Source organism: Erpetoichthys calabaricus, chromosome 5, assembly GCF_900747795.2.
Source record: "Erpetoichthys calabaricus chromosome 5, fErpCal1.3, whole genome shotgun sequence".
Classification (NCBI taxonomy): Eukaryota; Metazoa; Chordata; class Cladistia; order Polypteriformes; family Polypteridae; genus Erpetoichthys; species Erpetoichthys calabaricus.
Genome location: NC_041398.2, coordinates 108,701,971 through 108,729,882, shown reverse-complemented (window position 1 = coordinate 108,729,882; position 27,912 = coordinate 108,701,971). Strand labels below are relative to the sequence as shown.

The 27,912-nt window shown below is 35.7% G+C and overlaps 1 long non-coding RNA gene across 2 annotated transcripts in view; it reads left to right on the top strand.

Annotated features, from left to right (window-relative positions):
* Nucleotides 1–18,476, top strand: part of LOC127527950 (uncharacterized) — a 140,933-nt gene extending 122,457 nt beyond the window's left edge. For both annotated transcript variants that reach the window (XR_007935140.1, XR_007935139.1), the window contains exon 2: nt 18,356–18,476. This is a non-coding gene — a long non-coding RNA (uncharacterized LOC127527950). The remainder of the gene's footprint in view (nt 1–18,355) is intronic.
* The last annotated feature ends 9,436 nt before the right edge of the window (nt 18,477–27,912 follow it).

Below are 27,912 nucleotides of genomic sequence, written 5' to 3'. Positions count from 1 at the left end.
TGATCGCAATTGCCTATACTACACTACTAGCACATAGACTTATCTTGCTCAAATGGAAGAATCCTAGCTCACCTGTTATAAGTCTGTGGATAACTGCTGCTCTATACTATATCAAATTATAAAAAAATAAATTCTCACTTACAGAATCTGTACAAAACTTTTTAAAAATATGATAAGATCTAATTATTCAAATCCTAGAATAAGAATTTATATCGGGGAAAAGGACATGCTTCTTTCTTTGTTGTTTTTAAAGATTTGATCATGCAGATGGCTCTCCTGTCTGGTTTGTTAAGTTTGACTTGATTGCATGGAATGTTGTTCTCTTCAAATAAAATCAATCAACATTATTCCAAAGACTGAATTTTATCACCTTAGAGATGTTGAACATCATAATGTTGAATGAAATAAAGATCGGTGCACAGTACACAATATTATCTATGAACATATTACAGTTTTTGTTATTGAAGTGTTTCTGCTTCTTACAATTCCTAAAGATTTTAATGCAAGTAATGCAAGGCTAGTTCATAATAGCGTAGAAAAACCTTATTAAACAGAACTTTAAAAAAAAGAAAAAACCTCATGGGGCATGGAAAACCACAAAATCAAAACCTTGATTGCCTTGGTTATGTGACCAGGAAATCCACAATTAAATATCCTGCTACTTAGGTCTCAGTAGCATAATACTGTGTTTTTTGTACGTTTTAAAACAAACATTGGAATTTAGTTTACCAAAAAACACTTATAAATATATGCATTTGCCATACACAATTGTGTTCTAAAGTTAAGCATTTTCTATAAATTAAAAAAATATATTTTACCCTCACCAGTGCTTTAATTTGTAGTCTATGGGGCATGGAGGAAAAACTTTGAAACCTACCAAATGCGCTCATTTTTTGACCCAAGCTGAACTTGAGGCAAGGCAAATTCACTGGGGTTTGGTCATCACTATTAAAAAGCAATGGCCAATAAGGAAGCTATTAACAGTATGTTAGAAGAAAGCAACAGTGATAGCTCTTATGTCTGTTTGACTCACAGTTTGAAGATGCCTTTGGAAATGGCATGGATCCATAATTGGACTAGTAAGTGTTTACTCTTATGGTAATGTGTGAGTTGTGCTTTGTTTTCACATAATATAGGTATTTTTTATGTAACTATGTTTTCCAGTGTAGTGGTGTTTGGTTGGGTGGAGTGCATGCATTTTTTTCATGCAGAAGAGCTAGTGGTGGGATAAGTGGTTTGTTTACAAATAGTACAGATAGGTGACATATTTCAATTTTTTTTCAAGATTTTTGTTTAATCTTAAAAATGAATAATAATTTGTGTAATTGTGATTCATTTTATTTTGTATTAATATGATATACTAGGGGCGGCATGGTGGCACAGTGGGTAGCGCTGCTGCCTCGCAGTTGGGAGACCTGAGTTTGCTTCCCGGGTCCTCCCTGAGTGGAGTTTGCATGTTCTCCCCGTGTCTGCATGGGTTTCCTCCGGGCACTCCGGTTTCCTCCCACAGTCCAAAGACATGCAGGTTAGGTGGATTGGTGATTCTAAATTGGCCCTAGTGTGTGCTTGGTGTGTGGGTGTGTTTGTGTGTGTCCTGCGGTGGGTTGGCACCCTGCCCTGGATTGGTTCCTGCCTTGTGCCCTGTGTTGGCTGGGATTGGCTCCAGCAGACCCCCGTGACCCTGTGTTCGGATTCAGCGGGTTGGAAAATGGATGGATGGATGATATACTAATGTATAAAGGACTGCACTCCTTATACAATACATTAAATTTCAGTTGCTGACACTATCTATGTTGTGGGACATACGTAGATGTTATAATTTAGTGACAGAATCCTAAAATAAAAATCTAGTAGATGATGCTATTTGCATAATGAATATTGGGAAGCAGAGGTAGGTTTGGTAGTGCATTAAGCTGTACTTTCCAACTTTATCTGATTATACCGGGTTGCTGGTTTATTTTAGGGATACCATACACCTGGGTTTCCCCAGAAAAAAACTTAGTTTCTCCAGGTTTTTCATATTGCGGCCCATCATTCCCAGCCATGTTTATTTTTTGGAAGTCCATTTTTGAGGTTTTACCTATCATATACTTCTTAACAAACACTAGATGACTCCACACTGGCTATGCTGTAGATCAGTGGTGCGTAGTTTATGGAAGTAATTACAAATGCCCCAACTACCCACCATCAACAATGAAATATGGAGGGTCCAGAAAGTCCAGATAACATAAAAAAGGTCCAACACCTAAAGTTTATTTGGTAGTGCCTTTAAGCTGCTTGTAATTCTTGAAGTAAAGTTACAGAGATTTACTAACAGACAAATATATTTCATTCAAAATATTGATGTGTCTATTACTGCACCACCATCCTAAATTGTGATGCCTGTAAAGGAAACACTGTAAGAGCCATTTCCTAGTTACATAAGATTCATAACAGGGCTGCGGAAATCCAACGCCCTACTCGTCCGACACGGGTAAATTGACCGTCGGACAAGCGTGTTTTTCTGGTTTCAGTTGTCTGCGGACAAGTGCAAGAGACAAGAGAAAAAATAATTATATGTGCTGTGAAGGGCACATCTTTACCACTACTTTCAAATTTTAAACATTTGGGTATGTACTTCGTGCGGAAACCGTCTACTTAAGCATGTTCTTCATGTCTGAAATTGGTCTTCAATATTGTTTAGAAAATGACGGCTGATTTTTCAAAGGGGAAGCACTCTTATGGTCTTACATAAGTATTTTACCGTACTATTTACATGCTTGGAGATGCGGTCATTTTTTTCATGCTGACATTATGATACAGTCGTATGATTTTTCATTTTAATCAATAACTTTTATATATTACCAGTAACGGCGTACTGCACGATAACGTGCAGTGAATACACTTGACTTGAGCATTCCTAGTTTTCATCCTCTTTCTCTGTACATTTACAATTCGTTTGCTCAGAGGTTGATGTGCTTGCTGCTTCCTGAGCAGCTTTTCTTTTCTCCACCCTAGCGGCACACTGCTTCTCTTCTTTCGTTGGCATCTTTTCGCGTTAAAACTGATTAAGTTAGTTTTTGTGTAGCAATTACTTAGTATGTTTTCTTTAATTTTTCACTTAAGCTGGCACTTAAGTCTTCAATCTGCCACAAGAATGATTAGCGAAGGCGGTGGGGAATGAGAACGGCGCATATACGCATGCGCCACACAGCCTCCCTGCTGCGCGGTGCTGAGAGTTGATTCAACAATAAAATAAAAATGAAGAGTAATACAAATCATCACCCCGAAAGCGGATAGTAGACGTCACGAAGTATATGTGTACCAAATTTCAAGTCAATAGGTGAAACGGTTTGCGAGCTACAGGTGATTTAAAATCCTGGACAGATAAACGAACAGCCACGGTAGCGTATTATAGAAGACGATTGATAAAATTCATTGTTTCTACATAAAAAAGCGGTCATTTTACTTACAATGCAAATGTTTTCACCACATAACAAAGCTTGTTAGGCAGTTAATCTTTCCTGAAATTTGCGATTTCGTGTAGGTTGTGATATATTGAGGAGTTAAGAAATTTATTGCGTGACAACATCAATTTTGATGAGCTGTCTATAGATCGTTTTTGATTAGAGAATTTTACATATAAAACAAGTTGGTTTCACGCTGTCAGTTTATTAAAAATAAAGAAGAAAATATTCAAACGGTTTCCAAATGTTATGAAATATCTATAAAATTCTTCACTTAGACGTGATTATTTTTTCTTCTTGTGAGAGATTATTCTCCAATATGAATTTAGTAAAGAGTTCTCTAAGAACCCGCCTGACTCAGGAAAACCTTCAAAACCAGATGCGCATTGTTGTTAATGGCAAACCTTTAGAAGAGTATGACCCACTACCAGCTGTGGAATTCTGGCTGTCATCTGGCAACAGGCACATCACTCATAAAAACCTGACAAGTCATCAGCAATCCACTTCTGCAGGATCATCAGTCCAGGAACCATGCAGTTCAGCTCAAGCAGAAATGAACAGCATTCAGCCCATGCTGCCTGAGATGGTAAAGATTCTTGGGGGAGAAGATGTTGCAAGACAAAAGCTGAAGAACATGCCAAAAAATGAATCAGGACAGTGTTCTGTTATGTAACTGTAATATGTGAAACAGAACTAGTGTAGCTATAATGAAGGCATTGTTTATTAGTGAGTTAAAATGATAAGAGAATCTTTTATATAATGTTCTAGAGCAAGATGGCAAAATACTACTCCCTGAAAGAACTTTTTTCAGTTTTAAAATGGAAGGCAGTTTTGGTATCAATAAAAAAGATCAGAAAAAATAAACTATTTTTCACTTTTATTATTTGTTTATGGGCAAGTGAATTTAACTGGCGGACAAGTGGATTTTCTAAGTTTACTTGTCCGTGGACAAGTAGAAAAAAATTTGATTTCCACACCCCTGATCATAAATGTTTTACTAAATGAATATGCATAATCTATGGGAGGTTCCTATAACCCCCAAAAGTAGAACTGAATTAGTATATTCTAGCCATTTCTAACAGCTCTGACTAAACATTATTCTCAGTTAGTGACCAGCCTTGCCATGTGTACGGTGTAGAGGGCACATGGTTTTAAACCATGCCTACGTGCCTTTTGTGTGTGTTAAGCAACATGTAAGACAAACGCACTTAATTTAAGTGCCGCGCCGTACGTTTAAAGTGTGCAGAAGAAGAAGCTATAAGTATATAAGGAAGTATATAAGAAGTTAAGAATCTTTAAGTATAGAAGAAGAAGTAAAGAACTTTTAAGTACAGAAATAACTAAAGTTTCTCAAGAAAAGCTAAGTTTAGAGAAGATATATTTTTCCTTTTTTTTGCCTTTTATTCTACGTATGTAACAACTTCTTTCTTTATTCTTGTGTGGATTATTTGCTTTTAATTTTCACTAAATATTTTTAAAAAAAACTTTTGGACTGAGAGATTTCTTTCAGCACGCGTTTTACCCGTGCTTGAACTTGCCTTATACTTCGGCGGATACAGACACTATGGCACATCATTGCCAACAGCAGCCAAGAAACCAAACATATAAATGGAGATGCTAGTATGGCAAAACATCTGAAATTATGTTACAAATTATACAGAAGTGCATTTTAAATTTGAAATCCTAAAATCACACAACCTGCCTGGTCCAGCAACGCAGCATCATTTTGTTATAAATGTAAAGTTTAATGAATCTAGAGCAGAAGAATCTTACGGCACGCATCACAGACGTCTCATGCAATGTCTAATTTCTTTTGAACTACCACTCTCTTCATTTCCAGCTGAAAGAACTAAAATGTCATTTATTACTTGCTTGTTATCTGGTTATTGTGCCATGAATTGAACAAGTGCTCTCTGGAGTAATAAAAATGTGTGTAGTGAACAAGTTTCCTCCATTAGAGAAGTTTCAGGTTGCTTTTGATGCACCAAAAATAAAATCAGGGAAAAATGATGTGATTATAGTATAACCTTTAAAAATTTCTTCATTATTCTAAATGGGAAGAAGCAGCTTTAAAGACTACATATTATAAAGGTCTCTTAGAAAAAATTAAAGATGAATTAGCCAGTTATGATTTTGAGAATAATTTAAGGTTCAACTGAAATGTCAATTCAATTATATAGTATTCTATAAGAAAGCTGCCTAGAACAGCAGAATAAGAAACCTTCAGATTCACTTTCAAGTATTTACAGCATGTACTTTTGTAAGTGACACTTCTAATGCAACAGTTCAAATTAGTCATTCTGGTTTATCAAGTTAAAAATCGGGAGTGGTCTCCCGTAGACTTTCTCGTATACTCAGATATGGGGATGGATATTTGAGGAGTAAACTGCAAGACAATGATTATATTTTTTATATTATGTACGTTAAAGAACCATCAACAACAAATGAGATCAAATTAATAATATATTGAACAATTATTATAAAAGGAAAGTTGAATAAATCAGTCTCTGCATCTGCACGAATAAAATGTAAAGTATTACTTCCGGTTAGCGGAAATAGCCCAAAAGTTGATAGACATCTACATTTTGTACGTACTACTTGTATGCAAAATTCAAGTTATTGTTTTTACATACACACACACAGACATAATTCCAAAAATGGTATTTCCTGCCATTAAACTTCTACACCTGGGGAAGCTGCTTTGTTTTGTCTTACAAAGAGAATGCAAACAGTTTTCAAGAGCAGACTATAACCTCAGATTTAGAGGTGCTTATTTTCAACATGATTAAGTCACTCTTGATTATTATAGTCATACTAGGCCATATCATCCACAAACTGCATTGATATAGCTAACCTAGATATTACACACGTTTTGGCTGTGCTCTAAAATAATAACCAAGGGTAGAGACAGGAGGCACGCTTTGCAGTGTTATTACTAAACTGGCACAAAATTTAAGAAAAACTCTTGAGGCCTCAAGACATGCCACAAAATGACCATAGAGAAATTAGAGCTAGAAAGAAAATATCAGGTAGAAAAATTTTGACAAATCTTAACATTAACCTGAAAAATAGACAGTAGAGACAAAGTATGGTTTATTAGATAGATAGATAGATAGATAGATAGATAGATAGATAGATAGATAGATAGATAGATAGATACTTTATTATGTTATATTATGACATTATTCATAAAAATAACTATTTGGCTTTTCAGTAGCTTTTATTTAATCATTTACTGCTTTGATGAAATTGAAGATGTCAGTTCAAGTATAACTACTTAGGCAACAGCTTTGTGAGAACTTTGACATTTAAGTAAATGATATATAAATAAATCATATGATATAATTTGATGGAAAAACATTTAATTGGATTTTGTAATGAAACTTCAAAAATTGAACTATGCTAAAAAGTGACAACTTTGAACACATGAAAATAAAGTTGAGTTTGAACTTGTAAACTATTATACTTATTTAGAATCTCTTAAAATAAATTGACTTTGTTATTAGATTTTTTTTTTTTTAATTTTTGGGAGCAATAAAAACCCAAATTTCAGTTCGTTTTGAACCTGTCACACTGATTTTACAAATATGTTCAAATTAGAAATACAGCATACTACAAATTTACCTGTGGTAAAATTATATAAGGAACCAAGGTTATTATAGTTAACTAAAACTAATATCAAAACTGAAACTATTATTAAAAAAACATTTTCGTAAACTGAAATAAAATAATTAACAAAACCGAAATGAAAAACTAAAACTAAACGAAACTATTAAAGTAGCTGGAAAGACTAACTGAAATAAAATAATAATTTACTAAAATATTTTTAGTTTTCGTTTTTGAATGAATATTCTTGCCGTTAGTCTTTAACCCTTGTAAGTTTTAACTCTAAAACAGAAAGTCATCGACCACGAACCGCCCGCACATATTCATCCAGTGAACGGTGGCTGGTGACGGAGGGCAGCTGTTCACACAGCATTTGCGGTGACAGAGCAAGCTGAGTGCGGGTGCATAATGCGTGTGAAATAGAAAGCGATATGCGTGCCGCCTTTCTTTGTGCTTGTTGTATATCAAGATGTAATTCAAATGGCTGAAATCAGAATGTACTGGTCAACAAAATGTTTACCATATGGTTGGAAAAATCACGAGTGAGTAACATTTCAGTTTATTTCTCAGGTGTTTGCTTTTTGTTGAGAGCGATTCACCTGCCTCTTCGCAAAGGAGAAATCGTTTTTACTTTCTCATATACGAAGTATTGAGAAAGTATAGTAATCATGAAAAAATTCGACCTCGATATTTTGATGAATCTTGACGTTATAGACTAACCAGTGTCCAACAATACTATTTTTTATGGAATTGTGTGCGTACGCACGTGCGTGTGTGTGTTTGTGTGTGTGTCTGTGTGTGTGTAAACACGATAACTCAAAAATGCAACTAGATAGATGGATGAAATTCGGCATGTGGTTGTTACACCATAGATCTGTATTAACTTTTGGGCCAAATCCATCACCCGGAAGTGGTACTTTACCTGAACACATACTCGATTTTTTTTTTAATACAGCTGCAGAGTCCGATTTATTCAATTTTACTTTTATAATAATTGTTCAATATATTATTAATTTGATTTGTTGTTGATGGTTCCTTAATGTACATAATATAAAAATATAATCATTGTCTTGCGGTTTATTCCTCAAATATCCATCCCCATATCTGAGTATACAAGAAAGTCTCGAGGAGACCACTCCCGGTTGTTGAAAATAAAACGGCACTGATCGAGACTGACTAGGTCATCATACAAGATCAGCATATTGTTGCTGATCAATCACTTTTGCTTTAAAAACATCGTTTAACAACAAAGCGATACAAACAAAGGTAGAGAGTCTGACAAGTGATGAAAAACTAAACATACTAATGGGTTTTTGTATTTATTCCATATTTATTAATTTATCTTTTTTAGTTCATATTCACAACTCAAAATACCTGATATTGTGAAAGTAATCCATTAGCAGAATTTTAAAATATTTGTCTCCCTTTTTTCAACGTTTTTCTCCCCCTCTCTCAAAATAGATAGCTGAAATCATCATATTCTTTTTGTTCTTAACATCAGCCTTATCATACATATTGCATACTAGGGATTTTTCCTGCCTTGCATCCAAACCTGCTGTGGTAGACTCCAGGTTTCCTGTGATCCTGCTCTGGATAAACAGGTTTAGATAATGTATATGTTGTTCTTAATCTCAAACGCTGTCTCTGTTGTTTTATGCCTATCCGTATTCCTATTACCTGCTCTTGCTCTGCTCATTATGGGTTTACTGTCCTTTATGGTGGTCTATTCAAGACTCACTGCCCTTAACCTTCACACTATATGCTTGTTGTTCTTTGTTTCCCTCAATACAGCTAGGTGGGGTCAGCACACTCATTCAAGTCTAAGAGCCCTGTTCTTCCTAAGCCCCTGTGATTTTCATGAGAAAATATTTTAAAAAGTATAAAATTGTGTAAAATTGTTCATATTCAGTGTCTGGTTTTGATTATGCTTGTTTTTATCAGACAAAATCAAGACCAGATAATAAACTATGTGGTGTAGTAAGCTTCCACTAACATTAAACTCATATCCAAATCTGTTAAGTGTACAGTTCTGTCTGATTGTGACACAAAACTAACTCTGTAGGCGCTCCATGTCATAATTACTAAAACTAAAACTGAAACTAATATATATAAAAATAAAATAGAAATGTCTTTGTGAAATAAAAACTAAACTAAAACTAAAAATACACGATGAAGGAAAACTAAAACTAAACTGAATTTCCAAGTAAGGTCAGAAAAAATATAGAAATAAAAACTAATATAAAAAGGCAAAACTATAATAACCTTGTAAGGAACACATATAAAAGTTGCGGTACCACCTTGGTGACCCCATATAATTTGAAATGTTTGAGGGAAATAAACAATTAATTATGAAGATGTCTTTGCAGACACAAGTTCAAAACAGAGCTGAAGCAGGTAGGTAGTTTTCCGGGTTATGAAGATAGATGGCAGGAAGGGACAGGCCCAGGAGGACGGATACCAGAGATGATGTCAGTGATGGAATGGCCAATAATCACCCAGTGTGGTGATTAACAGCCCTTCTGGTGGTCGTCCGGGAGAAAGAGAGAGTGCCAACTCCTGGCTCATCAGGTAATTACATTCACTAGAGCCCTTAAGCTGCCTCCCATGCGCACATACGTGTCACTGTATAATGTATATATTTTTAGAATGTATAGTTGGTACTAATGTAGCAGGATCACAAGCCAGAAAACAAGAAGTAATACACTTTAACCAGCACACTGGATGTTATAGTCCACCTGACTTCATGTACATTTATTAGGGAACACAATCTAAGAGTTAATATGGCCTTCTGGATGGGAAACATGGCCTGGATATCAGAACTCTGCAGATTTAGTCCCTAGCTATGTGAGTGTAAGGTGCCTTGGAATGGTGTTTCAATATATACCATTAAGTATGAATGACTAGTTTAAACCATTGTCAGGAAATACATTCAAAAATAAAGAATTTAAATATCACATTTTTAAAATATAACTTTATTAATTTCCATGATTTTTTTAAAATATATTTATGTTTATTGTGTTCAATAATCTGTTCAATAATATTAAACTGTAGTTAGCATGTGTATATATACAGTAAATAAATTCTAAATAAAAATGCTAGGTCTCCCTATTTTCTAGGCATTTTTATTATTGAATCAATAGTGTATACATTCATTACCACATATGTATATGATCTTGAGCTACTTGCAGTTCCATAGCTAACATTTTTAATCATGCAGCACAAGAGGGCCCTTTTGTAGCAACTCTCTGCAACCAAAACAAATGTCAAGAAGGTCAAATTAATCGAAAGTAAAGCAGTTATTAGCAAACAAACAAGAAGCAGGGATGAATTTAGAGAGACCAAAAAAGTTGCTTTTAAGCAACCATAACACGGGAACTGTGTAGCCTTTCAGCTGGATACTGAGATGCAAACCCAGATCTACCAGTTTGCACACTTTCCAATTATTCTAATACCATGAGATACTCCCTTCTGTGACCCTTTATCTCTCTCTCTCATACCTTCTCTTCTGGCCTCTCTTCCTTCTGCCAGTGGACCCTTAGCCAAGTTCACCTCCTGAATGTATTCTCAAAGTGCTTCCTGCATGAGGCATGTTTAGACTTCTTGAGTTAACTTCTAGCTATAAAGTCACAAGACTACAAAGGATTTTTGCCTTTTGACAGCTCCTGAGCCTTTCATAAACCTTATCCTACTTCAGCACCATTTGCTGCCACCTAATAGGTAACCCTCTCGGACTCCACCTCTAAGTCTCAACCATATATGCCTACCTTTCATTGAAGCTTGTCAGAATTTTCATTAAAATGAAAACTAATCAAAAATGTAGCACTTACATCTAGTACTTTACTACCATAGAAATACACCTAAGAAATAAAGTTGCTTTAAGTTTATTTTGTGCCCCTAATCACAATTGCCTACAAGATCACTGACCCTTGCATGCCTTTTCACTTTAAGATTGACTATAACCCAAAACAATCTTTGGTAATCACATAATAATCGCCCAGACCCCTCATAGACCCAGTGATCATCAAAGGTGACTGTGTGCAGATGGTGCAGACCTATAAATATCTGGGAGTGCAGCTGGATAATAAATTAGACTGGACTGCCAATACTGATGCGCTGTGCAAGAAAGGACAAAGCCGGTTATACTTCCTTAGAAGGCTGGCTTCCTTCAACATCTGCAATAAGATGCTGCAGATGTTCTATCAAACAGTTGTGGCGAGCGCCCTCTTCTACGCAGTGGTGTGCTGGGGAGGCAGCATTAAGAGGAAAGACGCCTCACGCCTGGACAAACTGGTGAGGAAGGCAGGCTCTATTGTTGGCATGGAGCTGGACAGTTTAACATCTGTGGCAGAGCGAAGGGCGCTCAGCAGGCTCCTATCAATTATGGAGAATCCACTGCATCCACTAAATAATGTCATCTCCAGACAGAAGAGCAGCTTCAGCGACAGACTGCTGTCACTGTCCTGCTCCACAGACAGATTGAGGAGATCGTTCCTCCCCCAAACTATGCGACTCTTTAATTCCACCAGGGGGGGTAAACGTTAATATTTAACATTATACATAGTTATTGTCTGTTTTTTTCACCTGTATTATTATCATTCTTTAATTTAATATTATTTATTGTATCAGTATGCTGCTGCTGAAGAATGTGAATTTCCCATCGGGATTAATAAAGTATCTATCTATCTATCTATCTATCTATCTATCTATCTATCTATCTATCTATCTATCTATCTAATAAAATATCCACATTAATTTAGTCTTTATGAATAAGTTAATATGGTCATGACAATATCCAGCGTACCATGTAAAACAAATTGAATTGAATTATCTATTCATTATCAGACAGCAGATAGGTTGTTCCTATGTACTGTATCTATGGGTTTTCAATGGCTGCTGAAGTTTTTCTTTTCCTGAGGTCAAAAGGCAAGCAGTTTAATTATTGGTTGACATTAAATTGTCCAGTTATTAGTGAGTGTTAATGTAGGTATCAGCATGCTGTGAGATCCGGGTAGATCCTCCTACAAACACAGTTCTGTCAGGATATGCTTTGACACACAGTTTGTAATAGAAAAAGCAGAAAAATCAGTGCATTTAACATTGGTTAATTCCCTGAAGTATCTATTTCAGGGGCTAACCCTATATACAACCCTGGAAATGAAAGAATAAATTAATTAATGCATGTAGCATTTCATAAGCAGTAAGATGATAAGGTACTATTGCGTATTAATGTTCATCAGTTCTCCACCAAAAAACTCAGGGTAAAAAAATGGATAAATATTCAAGAGGACGGATATATAGTCAAGACGTTTTAACAAATGAGATATATGGATATTTTCTAAGTGAAGCATTGTTAATCATACTTTAAAAATAGTTATGTGGTAAGTGTAGCAACAAAGGTACATTATAGCTTAATGACCAATTTCCGCAGATAGTAATTAGCTGTTGTTTAATCTCTCCTTTTTCTCAGTAATGCCAGTGATCCTTTCAACAGCTTTGAACAACAAACCTCATTTAAAATAATCTGCAGGGTTAGGGCATTTAAATGTAAATTAAAATGTTTAGAAGCAGCTCTTTTTAAAGTTTAATTCCTATCACTCAATGCTTCCATTTCCTTCCACACAACTGCTGTTCAATTTGGAGTTACAATGCTCAGTGGGCAGATGTGCAGCTCACAAATATCATTACTAAATGTGATCAGTGTATCGTGTTCAGATATGCTCTGTTGCCTGAGACTCTGCAGCAGCTGGAGTCAGACTTTACGTTTCTATATATTGCAGGATTGTATACTTTTCCAAGTTTCCCTAAAGCAGCTTAATATTGCAGTACAAAAGTCATTTTTGGTGATTTTGGTTGTGTAAATGAGATTTACAGTTAAAATCTATACTGATCATCTCATGTTATAAGTTATTAAATTTGTTAAAGATCCAAAAAGGGCAATTAGAAAATAAAGAATAAGGAATAAAAGATGGCTAGTAGGTTAATATTATTGGACATCTCTTTCCCACTATACATAATATAATAATTACATCAGTTTAGTAAATGTGGTTGTTATGGTGGTGATTTGTGGTTAATGATTTATTAGTATTAGTTCCAAAGAAAGTCATGACAGTTATGTTGAAATAACAACCAATAGCTAAAATTAGGAATAATAATTCATAAATCTACTGAAATTGCTTGAATTCACTGAAGGCCAATTAAAGACAGCTTGTAATTTTCAAAATAAAATGCAATTATTTCCTTTTTTTAAATGCTGCAACCCAAAAACACAAGCAGTGATATACATAATCTACATTTCTTAAGTATCATAAAAACATCATTTTGTCTGAGGTGTGATAAATTCACTATTTTCATTATGTTGATTGTAATTCTTAAGAGGAAATCAAAACATTATCTCCTGTATATACTTCCAGGATTATACAGGTATATCAAATATTTCACAGAAATGAAAAGAGTGTTTGGAAGTCCATATTTTCTAAAATAATAATCATAATGCATCTCTTCTCGCAATGCAAATGAAACTCTATGCACTTCTTAAATTTCTAAATCAATTTCTTTAATCGAACATGAGCAGACATGGATATTTGTTCTTATTGCTGATTTCATTTACACTTCAGAAATCAATACATGGCTGCAAGATCCATCTTTTTTTGACATACAAAACATGTTTAATGCACTTCTTAAATGTAGGTGCTGACAAAGCATATAACCAACCTTTAGGTAATGGACCACCTGGCATCCAGTCAATAGGACAATTTAAGGGTCGATGAGGAAGGAGCATTAAAGTCTTTGGATTGCTAAATATATCCACCAAAGCTGTCAAAGATTCTCATAACTGAAGTAAAGATCAAAATGCTAAAGTCATTTTGTTTCCAAATGCACTAAAATTAATGATATCCTTTTTAGATCCACATATTATGTTATTTTGTTGTACACCTCATGGCTATCACAAAAAAGGAAATGACTAAAAAAATAACCAATAACAATAAAATGAATAAATTAAGTTTGAACTCCAGTAGATAAGATGGCTTAGTGATCCTTGCTACAGTCTCACTAGACAGGCTCCACTAATTGCTGGAATTCTTATATTCTAGGGATCTTAACAGCTATTTTTATTCCTGCATGATTTAACTATTAAAATTCTCAGCTACTAATTGATTATTAAATGTGTTATCCACCTACTGTCCTTCAGAAAGCTCTCTTAGACAATCTGGAATTTCTTATTTCAGTCATTAACTGGATCTCATTACTTAACAAGCATTTGGTATTTCTCTGGCACTTTGGTCTGTTGGATAACAAATAGCTACAATTTTCAAGCCACAAATTACACTGTCAAGAGTGAAAAACATTCTTATTATTGAACTAATACTTGTAAAACATTGTTAGAATTGTTTATTTTTCTACTTTATGCTCTTGTATCCTCAAACTTATTTTTACTACTTAAATTAATGACCTAGCCCAGCACCCTCCTCCAGCATCACAAGTTAACTCAACCTTTAACCTGTTTATTTATACAATAAGTTTAGTGCAATATTGCAAATTAGCATCATGTGGTAAAAGTCAAAACCAACCCTGAAATTGTTGTCATTAACTCATCTGTTGATTCCCTAGATAATCTGTTTTCAATGGTTGCAATAAATACCCTATAATTACACTTTCCGACTGCTGTTAGCATTTTACTTGCAGTTATAAAGCAGTGAGCTTTCTTCCTGGTTTTTATATTTAATAGTGTACAGGTGACCACAGATTTTACATAGTATGCAGCATACATATATAACCTACTGTGCTGGGAGACACAGCAAACCTTCTGGCAATGGCATGTATTGAAGTGTCATCCTGGAGATGTTGGACTACCTGTGCAACCTCTGTAGGGTCCAGGTATCGCCTCATGCTACCAGTTGTGACACTGACCATAGCCAAATGCAAAACTAGTGAAAAAACAGTCAGAAAAGATGAGGAGGGGAAAATATTAGTGGCCTCCACCTGTTAAATCATTCCTGTTTTGGGGGTCGTCTCATTGTTGCCCCTCAAGTGCACCAGTTGTTAATTTCATTAACACCAAAGCAGCTGAAACTGATTAACAACTTCCTCTGCTACTTAACTGACGAGAACAATATCCCAGAAGTTTCATTGACTTGATGCTTTACTCTGATTAAAAAGTGCTCCTTTAATTTTTAGAGCAGTATATATAAATATATATATATATTGTCACACACGTGCGAATAGGAGGCAGCTAAAGGGCTTGAGTAATTGTAATTGAACATCAGTCCAGGGGGCGGCGGAGTGTGCTGACTGTCTCTCTCAGTTCCTTGCAAACCATTCCCGCGAAATCGGGGCGCCTCTGATGAAGTCACTTCCAGTTCTGGTGCCCCAATGATGCCACTTCCAGTTTCTGGGACCCTGATGACATCACTTCTGGTCGCGCAGCTTGTGATGACATCACTTCCGGCTACGGCATAAAATGGCATTACTTTCTCCACCAGCCTTTAAGGCCGCCATTTTACTTCCACATATTCAGTTCTGTTTTGGACTCAGTCTTGTAAACAACTTGCTTCAATTCAAGCTTTTGCAGCCAGAGAATATTATACAGGTGGCTACCTCAAACCTTTGCAACAGTCTTGTGTCGTTCTTGTGACTATATATATATATATATGTAAATATTTGTCCTAGTATGTGTTATTTCTATTTTTTTTTGGAAAGAAATAAGATCTCTATAATGGTGCTGGAGAGTGGTGACATATTGCATGTTTCTCCTAGAAGACTTCTTTATTTTTTGCATATATATAATGTGTGTGTATGTATGTATGTATGCGCATATACAGTAAACCCTCGTTTATCACGGTTAATCCGTTCTAGACTCTACCGCGATAAATGAATTTCTGCGAAGTAGGATTCTTTATTTATAAATCGAATATTTTCGCAGTTACAGCATAGAAATCCTGTTTACTGCCTTCTTAGTACGTTTTTTAACATTATTAGAGCCCTCTAGACATGAAATAACACCCTTTAGTCAGAAGTTTAAACTGTGCTCCATGACAAGACAGAGATGACAGTTCCATCTCACAATTAAAAGAATGCAAACATATCTTCCTCTTCAAAGGAGTGCGCGTCAGGAGCAGAGACTGTCAGAGAGAGAGAGAGAGAGAGAGAGAGAGAAAAGCAAACAATCAAAAATCAATAGGGCTGTTTGGCTTTTAAGTATGCAAAGCACCGCCAGACAAAGCAGCTGCAAGGAGGGGAGCAATGTGAAGGTAGTCTTTCAGCATTTTTTAGAGGAGCGTCCGTATCCTCCAGGCCAGTGTGCGAACAGCCCCCCTGCTCACACCCCCTCCGTCAGGAGCAGAGAATGTCAGAGACAGTGAGAGAGACAGAGAAAAGCAAACAATCAAAAATCAATACGTGCCGTTTCGAGCTTTTAAGTATGCGAAGCACCGTGCGCGAAGCATGTCGCTTGACAAAGCAGCTGCAAGGAAGGGAGCAATGTGAAGATAATCTTTCAGCATTTTTAGACAAGCGTCCGTATCGTCTAGGGGTGCGAACAGCCCCCCTGCTCACACCCCCTCCGTCAGGAACAGAGAATGTCAGAGAGAGTGAGAAAGAGAGAAAACCAAACAATCAAAAATCAATACGTGCTGTTCAGTCTTTCAAGTATGCGAAGCACCGCGTGGGAAGCATATCTTATATCATTGAGGAGTTTTATTTAATATGTAATATGTGCTCTGGTTGGGTAGCTTCTCAGCCATCTGCCAATAGCATCCCTTGTATGAAATCAACTGGGCAAACCAACTGAGGAAGCATGTACCATAAATTAAAAGACCCATTGTTCGCAGAAATCCGTGAACCAGCAAAAAATCTGTGATATATATTTAGATATGCTTACATTTAAAATCCGCGATGGAGTGAATCCGCGAAAGTCGAAGCACGATATAGCAAGGGATCACTGTATATCTATATATGTGTATATGTATGTTTTTAATGTACTGTATAATTTGTTGATGACATAGCACATTCCATTACATGAATTGTTCATTGCCAGATGTAAACATCTGTTTATCTGTTCTCTTGTAATAGTCTGGTTTTAGAACATTTAATGTCCTTGAAAATAATTTACAGGTTAACTCAAACCTCTATCATATAGAACATTTCTTTTAGCTAATACATAGATGTTAACAAGAAATAAATATGCAAAATTCTTATTATTTACCATTTGGTTTATCTTTTATAGCCCATAATAAAAAAACAGCCACCTTTTTCACATATCTATCCTAGGAACACCCCCAATATCAGAGAAATCTGAAAATACACAGAATCTTTTAGAGCATTTTTCATGCCCAAAGTACCCTCTTAACATTATACATGATCGCTCTTTTTATAGGAAGGAATATCAAAGAAACACATTACAAATTACAGTATTTAATATTTAAAAGAACAAGCTATTCCTATCCTTAATATTACATATTTCAAGGTGGTTTACCATGAGCACAGGCCCTTCATCAACAATAACAACAACATTTATTTATATAGCACATTTTCATACAAAAAAAAGTAACTCAAAGTGCTTTATATAATGAAAAGAAAAATAAAAGACAAAGTAAGAAATTAAAATAAGACAACATTAATTAACATAGAATAAGAGTAAGGTCCGATGGACAGGGAGAACAGAAAAAACAAAAAAAAAAAACTCCAGATGGCTGGAGAAAAAAATAAAATCTGCTGGGGCTCCAGGCCACAAGACCGCCCAGTCCCCTCTGGGCATTCTACCTAACATAAATGAAATAGTCCTCTTTGTATTTAGGGTTCTCACGGAAGGACTTGATGATGATGGTCATGCAGACTTCTGACTTTTAATCCATCAATGTTGGAACATCGCGGTGCTTTGCGCCACCACCACAAAGAAACCGGAAAAAGAAACAGAAGAGAGAGTAGGGGTTAGTACGGATTTTAGAGCCACCGTGAATAGTTATTATAATGAATTGAATATACAGAGTATCAGGATTAAATTAAAGTGAAGTTATGAGAAAGCCATGTTAAAATAATGTATTTTCAGCAGTTTTTTAAAGTGCTCACCTGTATTAGCCTGGCGAATTCCTATTGGCAGGATATTCCAGATTTTAGGTGCATAAGAGCGGAAGGCCGCCTCACCACTTCTTTTAAGTTTTGCTCTTGGAATTCTAAGGATTTAGAGGATCTAAGGTTACGATTTGGAATATAAGATGTCAGACATTCCGATATATAAGGTGGGGCAAGATTATTTAAGGCTTTATAAACCATAAGCAGAATTTTAAAGTCAATCCTGAATAACACAGGTAACCAGTGTAGTGACATCAAAACTGGAGAAATGTGCTCGGATTTTCTTTTCCTAGTTAGGATTCTAGCAGCTGCATTCTGCACTAGTTGCAAACGATTTATGTCTTTTTTGGGTAGTCCTGAGAGGAGTGCATTACAGTAATCTAGTCGACTGAAAACAAACACGTGAAATAATTTCTCAGCATCTTTCAATGATATAAGAGGTCTAACTTTTGCTATGTTTCTTAAGTGAAAAAATGCTGTCCTAGTGGTCTGATGAATATGTGATTTAAAATTCAGATTACAGTCAACAGTTACCCCTAAGCTTTTTATGTCCGTCTTGACTTTTAATCCTAATATATCCAGTTTATTTCTAATAGCCTCATTGTATCCATTATTGCCAATCACTAAAATTTCAGTTTTCTCTTTATTTAGCTTTAGAAAATTACTATTCATTCATTCAGAAATACAAGTAAGACATTGTTAGTGAAACAAGAGAATCAGGGTCATCAGGTGCTATTGATAGGTACAGCTGTGTGTCATCAGCATAGCTGTGGTAGCTCACGTTGTGCCCTGAGATAATCTGACCTAACGGAAGCATGTAGATTGAGAAGAGCAGCGGACCCAGGATAGAGCCTTGTGGAACACCGTATAGGATATCATGTGTCTTTGAGTTGTAATTACCACAACTAACAAAGAATTTTCTCCCTGCCAGGTAGGATTCAAACCAATTTAAGACACTGCCAGAGAGGCCCACCCATTGACTAAGGCGATTTCTAAGAATATTATGATCAATGGTGTCAAATGCGGCACTCAGATCTAGGAGGATGAGAACAGATAAATGGCCTCTGTCTGCATTTACCCGCAAGTCATTTACTACTTTAACGAGTGCAGTTTCTGTACTGTGATTTGTTCTAAAACCTGACTGAAATTTATCAAGAATAGCATGTTCATTGAGGTGGTCATTTAACTGCATAATGACTGCCTTCTCTAGAATTTTACTTAAGAAAGGCAGGTTAGAGATGGGTCTAAAATTTTCAAGAGCAGAGGGGTCAAGATTATTTTTCTTAAGTAGGGGTTTAACTACAGCAGTCTTAAGACAGTCTGGGAAGACCCCCTTCAAGACTTAATCATTTAGCCAATATTCCTATGCCGTTTCTTTTTTGAATGCATTATTGTTTTGTTGTAAGGGATAATCCTAGTCCTCTTGTTATTATGTAGTTATAAATACAAAGATTACCTTCCAATATTTTTACTCACCTGCCTGTTTTCAATCACTTTGTGTTTCTTTACTGATGGTAAAGTTCACAGTCAGACTACACAAGGTTTGATTGCACTAATGATTTTGATTATTCATTTATATTTTAATCCCGTAGCTCCCAGACAGTCAGATACAGTACAGAGCAAATTCAGATTGAAGCATATTTTGACTCATAAATTTAACACTGATATTGATTTTAGCGAAAGCAAAGTAAATGTGTTTGTAAATTACACCATACAATCTGGATGGATAGCAGTTCTTCTGTTTAGGGGTCTAGGTGTCCAATATGCCTTGATAATAGATGGAACATACCTACCTGAAGTTGACCGCATGGAGGCTATTCTCTTTGATAGAAAAGCCTACACTTGAGTCTATTCGGGCTTAGCAGTTGTAGGAAGGTGACTGGAGAGTAGAGTAGTGTGGGAGTTCTGACTAGTTGTCTGTGGCTACATTTAAAAACAGCTATTTTGCTTTTGAAGCTGTGTGTAAATTCTCGGGGTTTGAGTTATCATAATACCAGTGGGTATCAGCTGATGGCTGATCTAAAGTCTTTGTTTTTGACTTTATTTGTTTTTTGGAATAACTTTGATTATTTTGTTCATATTGGCTGCATTAAACTTGTTTGGGTGACTCTTCCTCAATAAAACTATGGTATTTTTAATTTAAAACAACTATGAGCCTCTAATGTTTTGACTGCTGCTGATTCCTTTGGTTTAATATAACTAGTAAGACACCATCCTGCTGTGATCATCCTGTGACAAGGAGTAGACTTTTCATAAGACCTCATATTTCTCTTTAGCTGGTACCGACCTGTCATGCAGTAAGAAGATCAAGCAAGCAAGCTCTTTTTGTAGACTAACTGATAAGGTACAGTGAATGGTTTTCTTGTAAACCTTAATGTTTTTATAGTACATGCTTTATCACAACAGAGATATATGTTGAGTAATGCTGTATACGTAAAATATAAAAATAAAATAGTACACTAAAAAAACTTGTTCTTTTACCAAGCATCATCTAACAATGTATATATTAAATTATGTTGAATTTAGCAATAGGAAAAACATACCATTGTTTGGATATTTTTATTTGAAAATGAGAAGCCCCTGTCTTCAATTTTGTTTGGTTATAAATTGATCTATTTGTATGGAATGATTACAATAAAAATTAATAAATAAATAAAATTAAAAAAAAAAGAGAAGCCCCTGAATTTTTGGGAAGCTTAAAGGATTTAACTAAATGGTTGCTAGCAGTAATCTGCACCCAACACCCCACCTCACCTAAAGAAATTAAGAGTGTCAGAGTTTTTTCTAAGTATAATGTGGTTGCTTCCCATTGTAAATTAGTAATTATGCAAATATTAATTTTATATAATATGGATGCTTTCCATCCAAAATTAGGTAACACTTTAGTTTAAGTGCTAAAAATGTATCAATTACTCATTTACTGTTAAATAAGATGACCTTAAAAAAGGCTTCTTTTGGTTTTAATGACACAAAATATCAGTAGATAGGGTATTCATCTCTGTGCAGTGTGGCATATTGACATGATGGTAAAATTACTTGATAATATAAAGGATTCACGGGAATAATACTAAATATGTAATATCATGAAAAGTATCTCTCAATTAAGCCACCTCAGACCACTCCAAAGGGATATTTTATTAGCCGGTCACAGTGTAGAAATAAAAAAACACTTCACTGATGCTTTGTAAGTGTTATTGAAGACTCAAAGAAGTGTTTGTTAAGGTCTTGTTACATAATAGTAAATGAGAAATATATACATTTTTGCAGTACCTAAACTAAAGTGTTACCCAAAATTAGTAATTATTTATATATTAGTTTGATATATGATTATTCTCCTGTGTTCATAGCACCATATGTTCATAATACAAAATATGAAATACAACACTGTTGACTTCACCAGTGCAGTGTATCAAATTAATGTGTGAACCTTAGCAAATATCGATTTACAAATAGTATAAAACTATTCAGGATGTTTTAATCTGGATGGAAGTGGTTGATTCAAATATGAACAAGATTTGAACCAGTAAATGAAGATTTTTAAAAGGACTAGGCATTACAGCAGTCATTTAAACAAGCAGGGGCAAAGGCCAAAATGTCAAAGGTAGTAACATCCAAAGTCAAATATTGAGGTAAAAAAGAGTGAAAAGCAGGTTCTAACACTGACTAGAAATCCCTTTTTATCTGTTATAACTGCATCATTCTTTATGAAGAAGTGCCACCTTCTTTATACATTCAGCTCAATGTTGTCAATGTGCCTAACGGCCTGTCTGTCAACAAAAACAATATAGGAACAACCATGGAAAAAAAACTGCAAAAAACAGAGTCAAAAAATAGCCACTAAATCACATGAATTTTTGGGAGTAGTAAAAAGACTGGGCAAAGAGAATAACTGGTGATTTAAAAATGCTTGACAAATCCAGTCACTTGACCGAGAAATAGGAGCTCAAAACAAAGACCTTACAGTGGACCCCATAAGGGTTTACTTCGCTTACCTGACACTACATGTTCAGTGCGAGTGCCTGCCTAAAGTGCAGTAGAGAGTGATTAGAAAGCAAAAAATATGCTATACCCAAGGCCAAAGGCAGAAAACCATGACTGAGTTAGTGTCAGGATTGGTAAAATTCTTAATGGACAACCAAAAATAGGCAAAAAGAAAAATCATGTTGAAAAAAAAAGTTGAGTATCTGAAATTCATAGTTTTTATTAAAGTTTGATTGATGTCACACTCAAGGAGAAGCAGAAATGAGCCTGGCAGCAGCAACATGGCCACTTTGGTGTGTCTGAAGTAACACTCCAAACAGACAGTAAATATGCTGCTTTTATGTTGGTAAAATGTGGTAAATTACAGCATTCTCCAGTATGCTATGGCAAAAAAACAAGAGGAAGTCTTACAGAAAGTCTCCATGAAAGAGAAAGAGACAAATTAGCAATTGGAGGTGTCTCATATATGCTATCTCGGGAATGCAAGGGCTGCTATAGGGAAAGTACGCCAGGAAAATGTGCCCTCAGAAATGCAATGAGAAGGGGTGATAGCACACCTCAGAGAAAAATGTCACTTGGTGGAAGCATGCTTAATTTACCAAGGTTGCTACACTTACCAAGTCAATTTTTTCCTTCTGCATATGCACATTGACACAGGCTTTCTTGAAATATTCACAGTTAAAAGATTTTTATCTGTGAAAGTTATTTTTTGTCATTGATCCGCTACAGTTATGAATAAAGACTGTCAATTTGAACATTACTTGCAATGCTAGAATTTCTATGTTTAAACTCCAGTTTTCCTCACACATATCCAAGTCATGAGCATTAGGTTAATCAGACACTTTAAACAGGCCTGTTATGAATAAGTGTGCCTGTATGCTTGAATTTATCCTGCTGTGGAGTTGGAATTTCATTCAGAGTTTGTTTTTGTTTTGTGCCAGATGATACCAAGGAAGGTTTCTGTCCCTCTGACTCTGAACTGGACTATCCTTTGCATCCTAGGTTCTATGCTGATGGCGCAGAAAAGGGAGCTGCTTTTGAGGGTCACTGAAATCCAGACTTCATTTGTATGAAGCTGGCCACCGGCAGTTACCAAAGTAAAGATGTCTGAACTGAAATGAGTCATGGTGTAATTCCACAAGAAAATACAAGTCAATTTATGAACCACAATAATCATCATTATATAAGACACTATAAGACACTGTATCTTAACCCATGTATACAAAAGACAGACTTTAACTGTTACTTGCAACTCTATGAGAAGATCAGGTAAGCTAAAATGTTACAAGAGTTCAGACCATTATGACAATACTGGATATAAACCGGTATGACACTGCAAGGTCTTTTCATTGCTCTGATTGGATGAAAATCGGCACTGAATTTGCACTTGATACTATTGCTCTGCTGCCATTCTTCATGTGATTATGTGAATCAGTAAAGTGTTTATAAACACGGAGTGAGGTTTCATTACTTCATATTGTCTACATTGTTCTTAGTTACAACTATTATATTACTGAATAGTTAAAAAAAATTGCTTTAAAGTGCATCTATGTAAGCTAATACATCTTACCTACTAACTGGACAAATGGTGATTTAAGTAGCGATGTTTTATTAAAACAAATGTACAAAATCACATTATTTCAAAAAAGAAATATCCCATACCTCAGAAGAGAAGCACAGGATGGTAACTGGAGAGACTCACTGGTGCCACAGTTGGTAAACAGCCAGCCTGATCCGGTATGCCTCACTATTTTAAGCAATAGCCCTAAACTATTTGTGTCATTATTCTTTATTTAGAAAATGCCATTATTTTTAACTGATTATGCCTGGGACAGACCTTGGATTCTGTATTGGGCTAGTTTATTGTTAATAAACCTAACCTAATGTAACTGGGTAAATATTTTGATTCTTTTAAAATATGGTTCTTTTATGTTTTATAAGTGTTTAACAGGGCGGCACGGTGGCACAGTGGTAGCGCTGCTGCCTCGCAGTTAGGAGACCCGGGTTCGCTTCCCGGGTCCACCCTGCGTGGAGTTTGCATGTTCTCCCCGTGTCTGCGTGGGTTTCCTCCGGGCGCTCCGGTTTCCTCCCACAGTCCAAAGACATGCAGGTTAGGTGGATTGGTGATTCTAAATTGGCCCTAGTGTGTGCTTGGTGTGTGGGTGTGTTTGTGTGTGTCCTGCGGTGGGTTGGCACCCTGCCCTGGATTGGTTCCTGCCTTGTGCCCTGTGTTGGCTGGGATTGGCTCCAGCAGACCCCCGTGACCCTGTGTTCGGATTCAGCGGGTTGGAAAATGGATGGATGGATGGAAGTGTTTAACATGTGAAGCTTACTTTTAATACTCAAATTCAGAAGTCTAAGAGAGTTTAATATAAAGTCTGCATCTGTTGGATGCAGTTTTGTTTTTCTTGTTATGTGCAGTATTCCTTATATAATTTCATTATTCAAATTTACAGTTTTTTTCAGTAAAATCAGTTTCAGCATGATATAGGAAGTGCTGCTTTGCTCAGCCAGTCTCCACATTACTTCAGTATTTTGGCACTAGCCTTTTTTAAAAACTTTTTTTGGGAAGAATCTCCTATTAAGCTAAAAAAATTGGGGCATTGTGTTGGTAGCAATCACTTTTTTTATCTTGATGCCAGTGGCATTTCTCTTCCTTTGATATATTCAATTTTCAGTTATACTTGGTACAAACATTCAGTGTCAAGCAATCCACAGTTGAAAGATTGCTTATAGAGATACCACTTGTCAAACAGTTTCACTGTGTGATTATTTCTTTTGAGCTTTTCCTCTTTCAGTAACTGGTGAAGAACAATTTTCTACACTCTTTCAAGCATTCCATTACATTCCACTCCTGAGATATAGTATATACTGTTAACTATGATAACTTTTTGGAAATTGCCTGACCTTCAACAACAAATATGTCACTAGTACCTAAGGTATTAAAAGACCCCTCTCTCTCTTAATAGGGCCATTTTAGGCTAGTCATTTTCCTTTGCTTCTATCACTTCAGAACACATTTTGAAAACATACAGTCTATACTATATGGACATTTGGCAATGAATTTCTCATCCCTTTTTAATGGAGATTTCATCTTACTACAGGTGAAAGCAGATCATTCTAAAATGAGCATTGGGAAAATGTAATGAATAATTATTAGCTTCATAAAAATCTGAGTCTACGGTACCATATACGTGAACAGCATATATTTGGCAACTACACTGCATGCAAACTAAGCTGAGCTGCAAAAATTAAAACTGTAAAAGAGCTACTGCACATTTTTCAAGTGCCTTTCTTGATTTAATCAATACAGGGAACTGTCTAAATTTCACTACAGTAATCCCTCACCTATCGCGGGGGTTACGTTCCAGAGCCCCCCGCGATAGGTGAAAATCCGCGAAGTAGCGACCTATATTTATTTTATTATTTATACATATTTTAAGGCTTTATAAACCCTTCCCACACTCTTATAAACCTTTCTCACTCTCTTGTTAACCTTTCCCACACTCTTATAAACACTTCCTATGCTCTTAAACACTTTTTACATTCTTAAACACCTCAGACCAACACTGCACACAGCGATCAGACGTCAATGTGTCTGCACTCGCTTTGTGAAGGGGGGCAGCTGAACTCACTGAGCAGAAATGGACTTTGTGCTGCTTCTGCCAAAATGCCTGCTTGTCGCTCTGCGCGTTCGGAAGGAGGAGTGTGTGTGTGTGTGTGTGGGTGTGTGAGAGCTGAACGCACCTTCGCTCAAACCCCCCCTCCCCTGAAGTGCAGTACGCTCCTGCCACTTCGCATTGTCAAGGGGGTGGGGAGCTGAATGACCGCTAAGGAGAAGTGGACTTTGTGCTGGCTTTGTGCTGCTTGTCGCTCTGCGTGTCAATAATTTTAAGCCTGTACATCACCAATTTTCCTGTCTCACTGTCTTGTCTTGCGTGAAGTTAAAATGTTTTATAATAGTGAGATGTTACTCATATCCTTAGCCCGACATCCACATATCATATGTGTTAACAAAGTGTGTTTTATAAGTTTACATGTGTTTAAAGCATGTGGGATGGGTATTTTAAGGCTTAAACTATAAAAATGTTTATTTATATGGTCTTTCTATATCGCGGATTTTCTCCTGTTGCTGATGGGTCTGGAACATAACTTCCGCGATAGGCGGGCAATCACTTGTATTTAAAAACCTGCGAAGTCGTGAATCCGCGAAAAGTGAACCGCGAAGTAGCGAGGGATTACTGTATCTTGTCATCCATAGGCAACATTTTTTGGAGATGGCATATGTATTTTAGTTCTGCTCTGATTCTTTTTTGAACTTATAAGAAAGAGGGGCCAGTACCTTATTCAATGCAAGATGTAAAATTAATGCAATTTAAGGTGTACTGAGTAATCAGCTTCTTACATCTCACTATTACCTTCACTTCAAATCACTGTCATATCAAAAATGTTTGGTGAGAAGTAGACATTACAGTCGATAATAAATTGAGTGGTAACTTTTCTTAACTGAAAGTTTTTCACTGTTCTACAACTTTGTTATATTTTGTTTGTTTATAATTAGTATTGTTAGTTTAATTATCCATTCCTAAAATGTTTTAATCCTTTTCATAAGCCTTAGCACTTTCTAGAACACTTTGTGTGCTACATGAGATAAAGGCTGATCACATTTGTACTTCTTTTTTCCTGCAGTCTTCATCTAACACTTCAAAGAAATCTTACTGTGTGAGCATTTTAAAGATTTAAGTTCAGCTATATCATGACATCTTAAGGGTCCTCTAACTTTAACAACAGTTTCGGTTTAGTTGATTCTCAATCTAAATTACACTTTAACATCTCATAATCCTCTGTTAATTATATAGAATAAAATAAATAAATAAAATGCTAACAAATATTATCAAAAACCAATTTACCACTTTTGTCTTACCTGTCTAACCAAGTTTTAGGTTTGAAGCCACATGTCTTCTTCAAATGTTTCTTCCTGGGAATAAAATAGACTACCAACATAAAGTAAAAAATAAATATTTTACAAGATTGGATTTTAAAGGCTGTGTAATGTGTAATTAGGTTTTAGGTATTGAAAGACTTTATGTTTCATTCTGTCTTTTGGTGAATTCCAAAGGATTTAATTAATTATCTAAAATATCAAAAGGTGTCCATACCCCCAGATAATGTGACTACTTATCCAGGGCAGTGTGGAACTAATTGTAAAACATTACTCAGATCCACATGAGACATGAGTCTTTTATAAGGCATGCTCACTTGTAACTATTTAGCAAATCTACATGTTTTGAGAAGAAAGCAAATTTGTGGTAGAACATTCTAAAATTCTGTGAGTGTCTTTGGTTTGTTTAGTGATAAGAATTTAAGGAATAATTACATTCTAGTGCATTAAATTTCCAGATTTGAAAAATCACATTGACTTGTTAAAACTGCATTATACAGCTTTAGATTTTTAGTTTTAGATATCTTTAATACACGTCCATGAAACACATTAATATTTCTAATTTTAACTGGTGAAAATGTATTAATAGACATCTCTAATTTTAATTATGTGTCCCATCTTTCAGTGCAGAAGTGATACTGTGTTGTTATTTATTTACATGTAAGTCCTGCTGTGTAATATCTAGGGTACAATTTGTACAAAAGTAGGTAACAAGTACGTTTGGCCTTATACCTTTGTAATTAAAAAGGTTGGACTCAAAACTATTTGAAATACAGGTTTAAGAGCTAATGAACGAGTTTGTGAAATGTTTTTGTACTGGTCATGCCATGTTGGTATTTAAGTTTGAATGGTCGTTTTGATACAATTCTT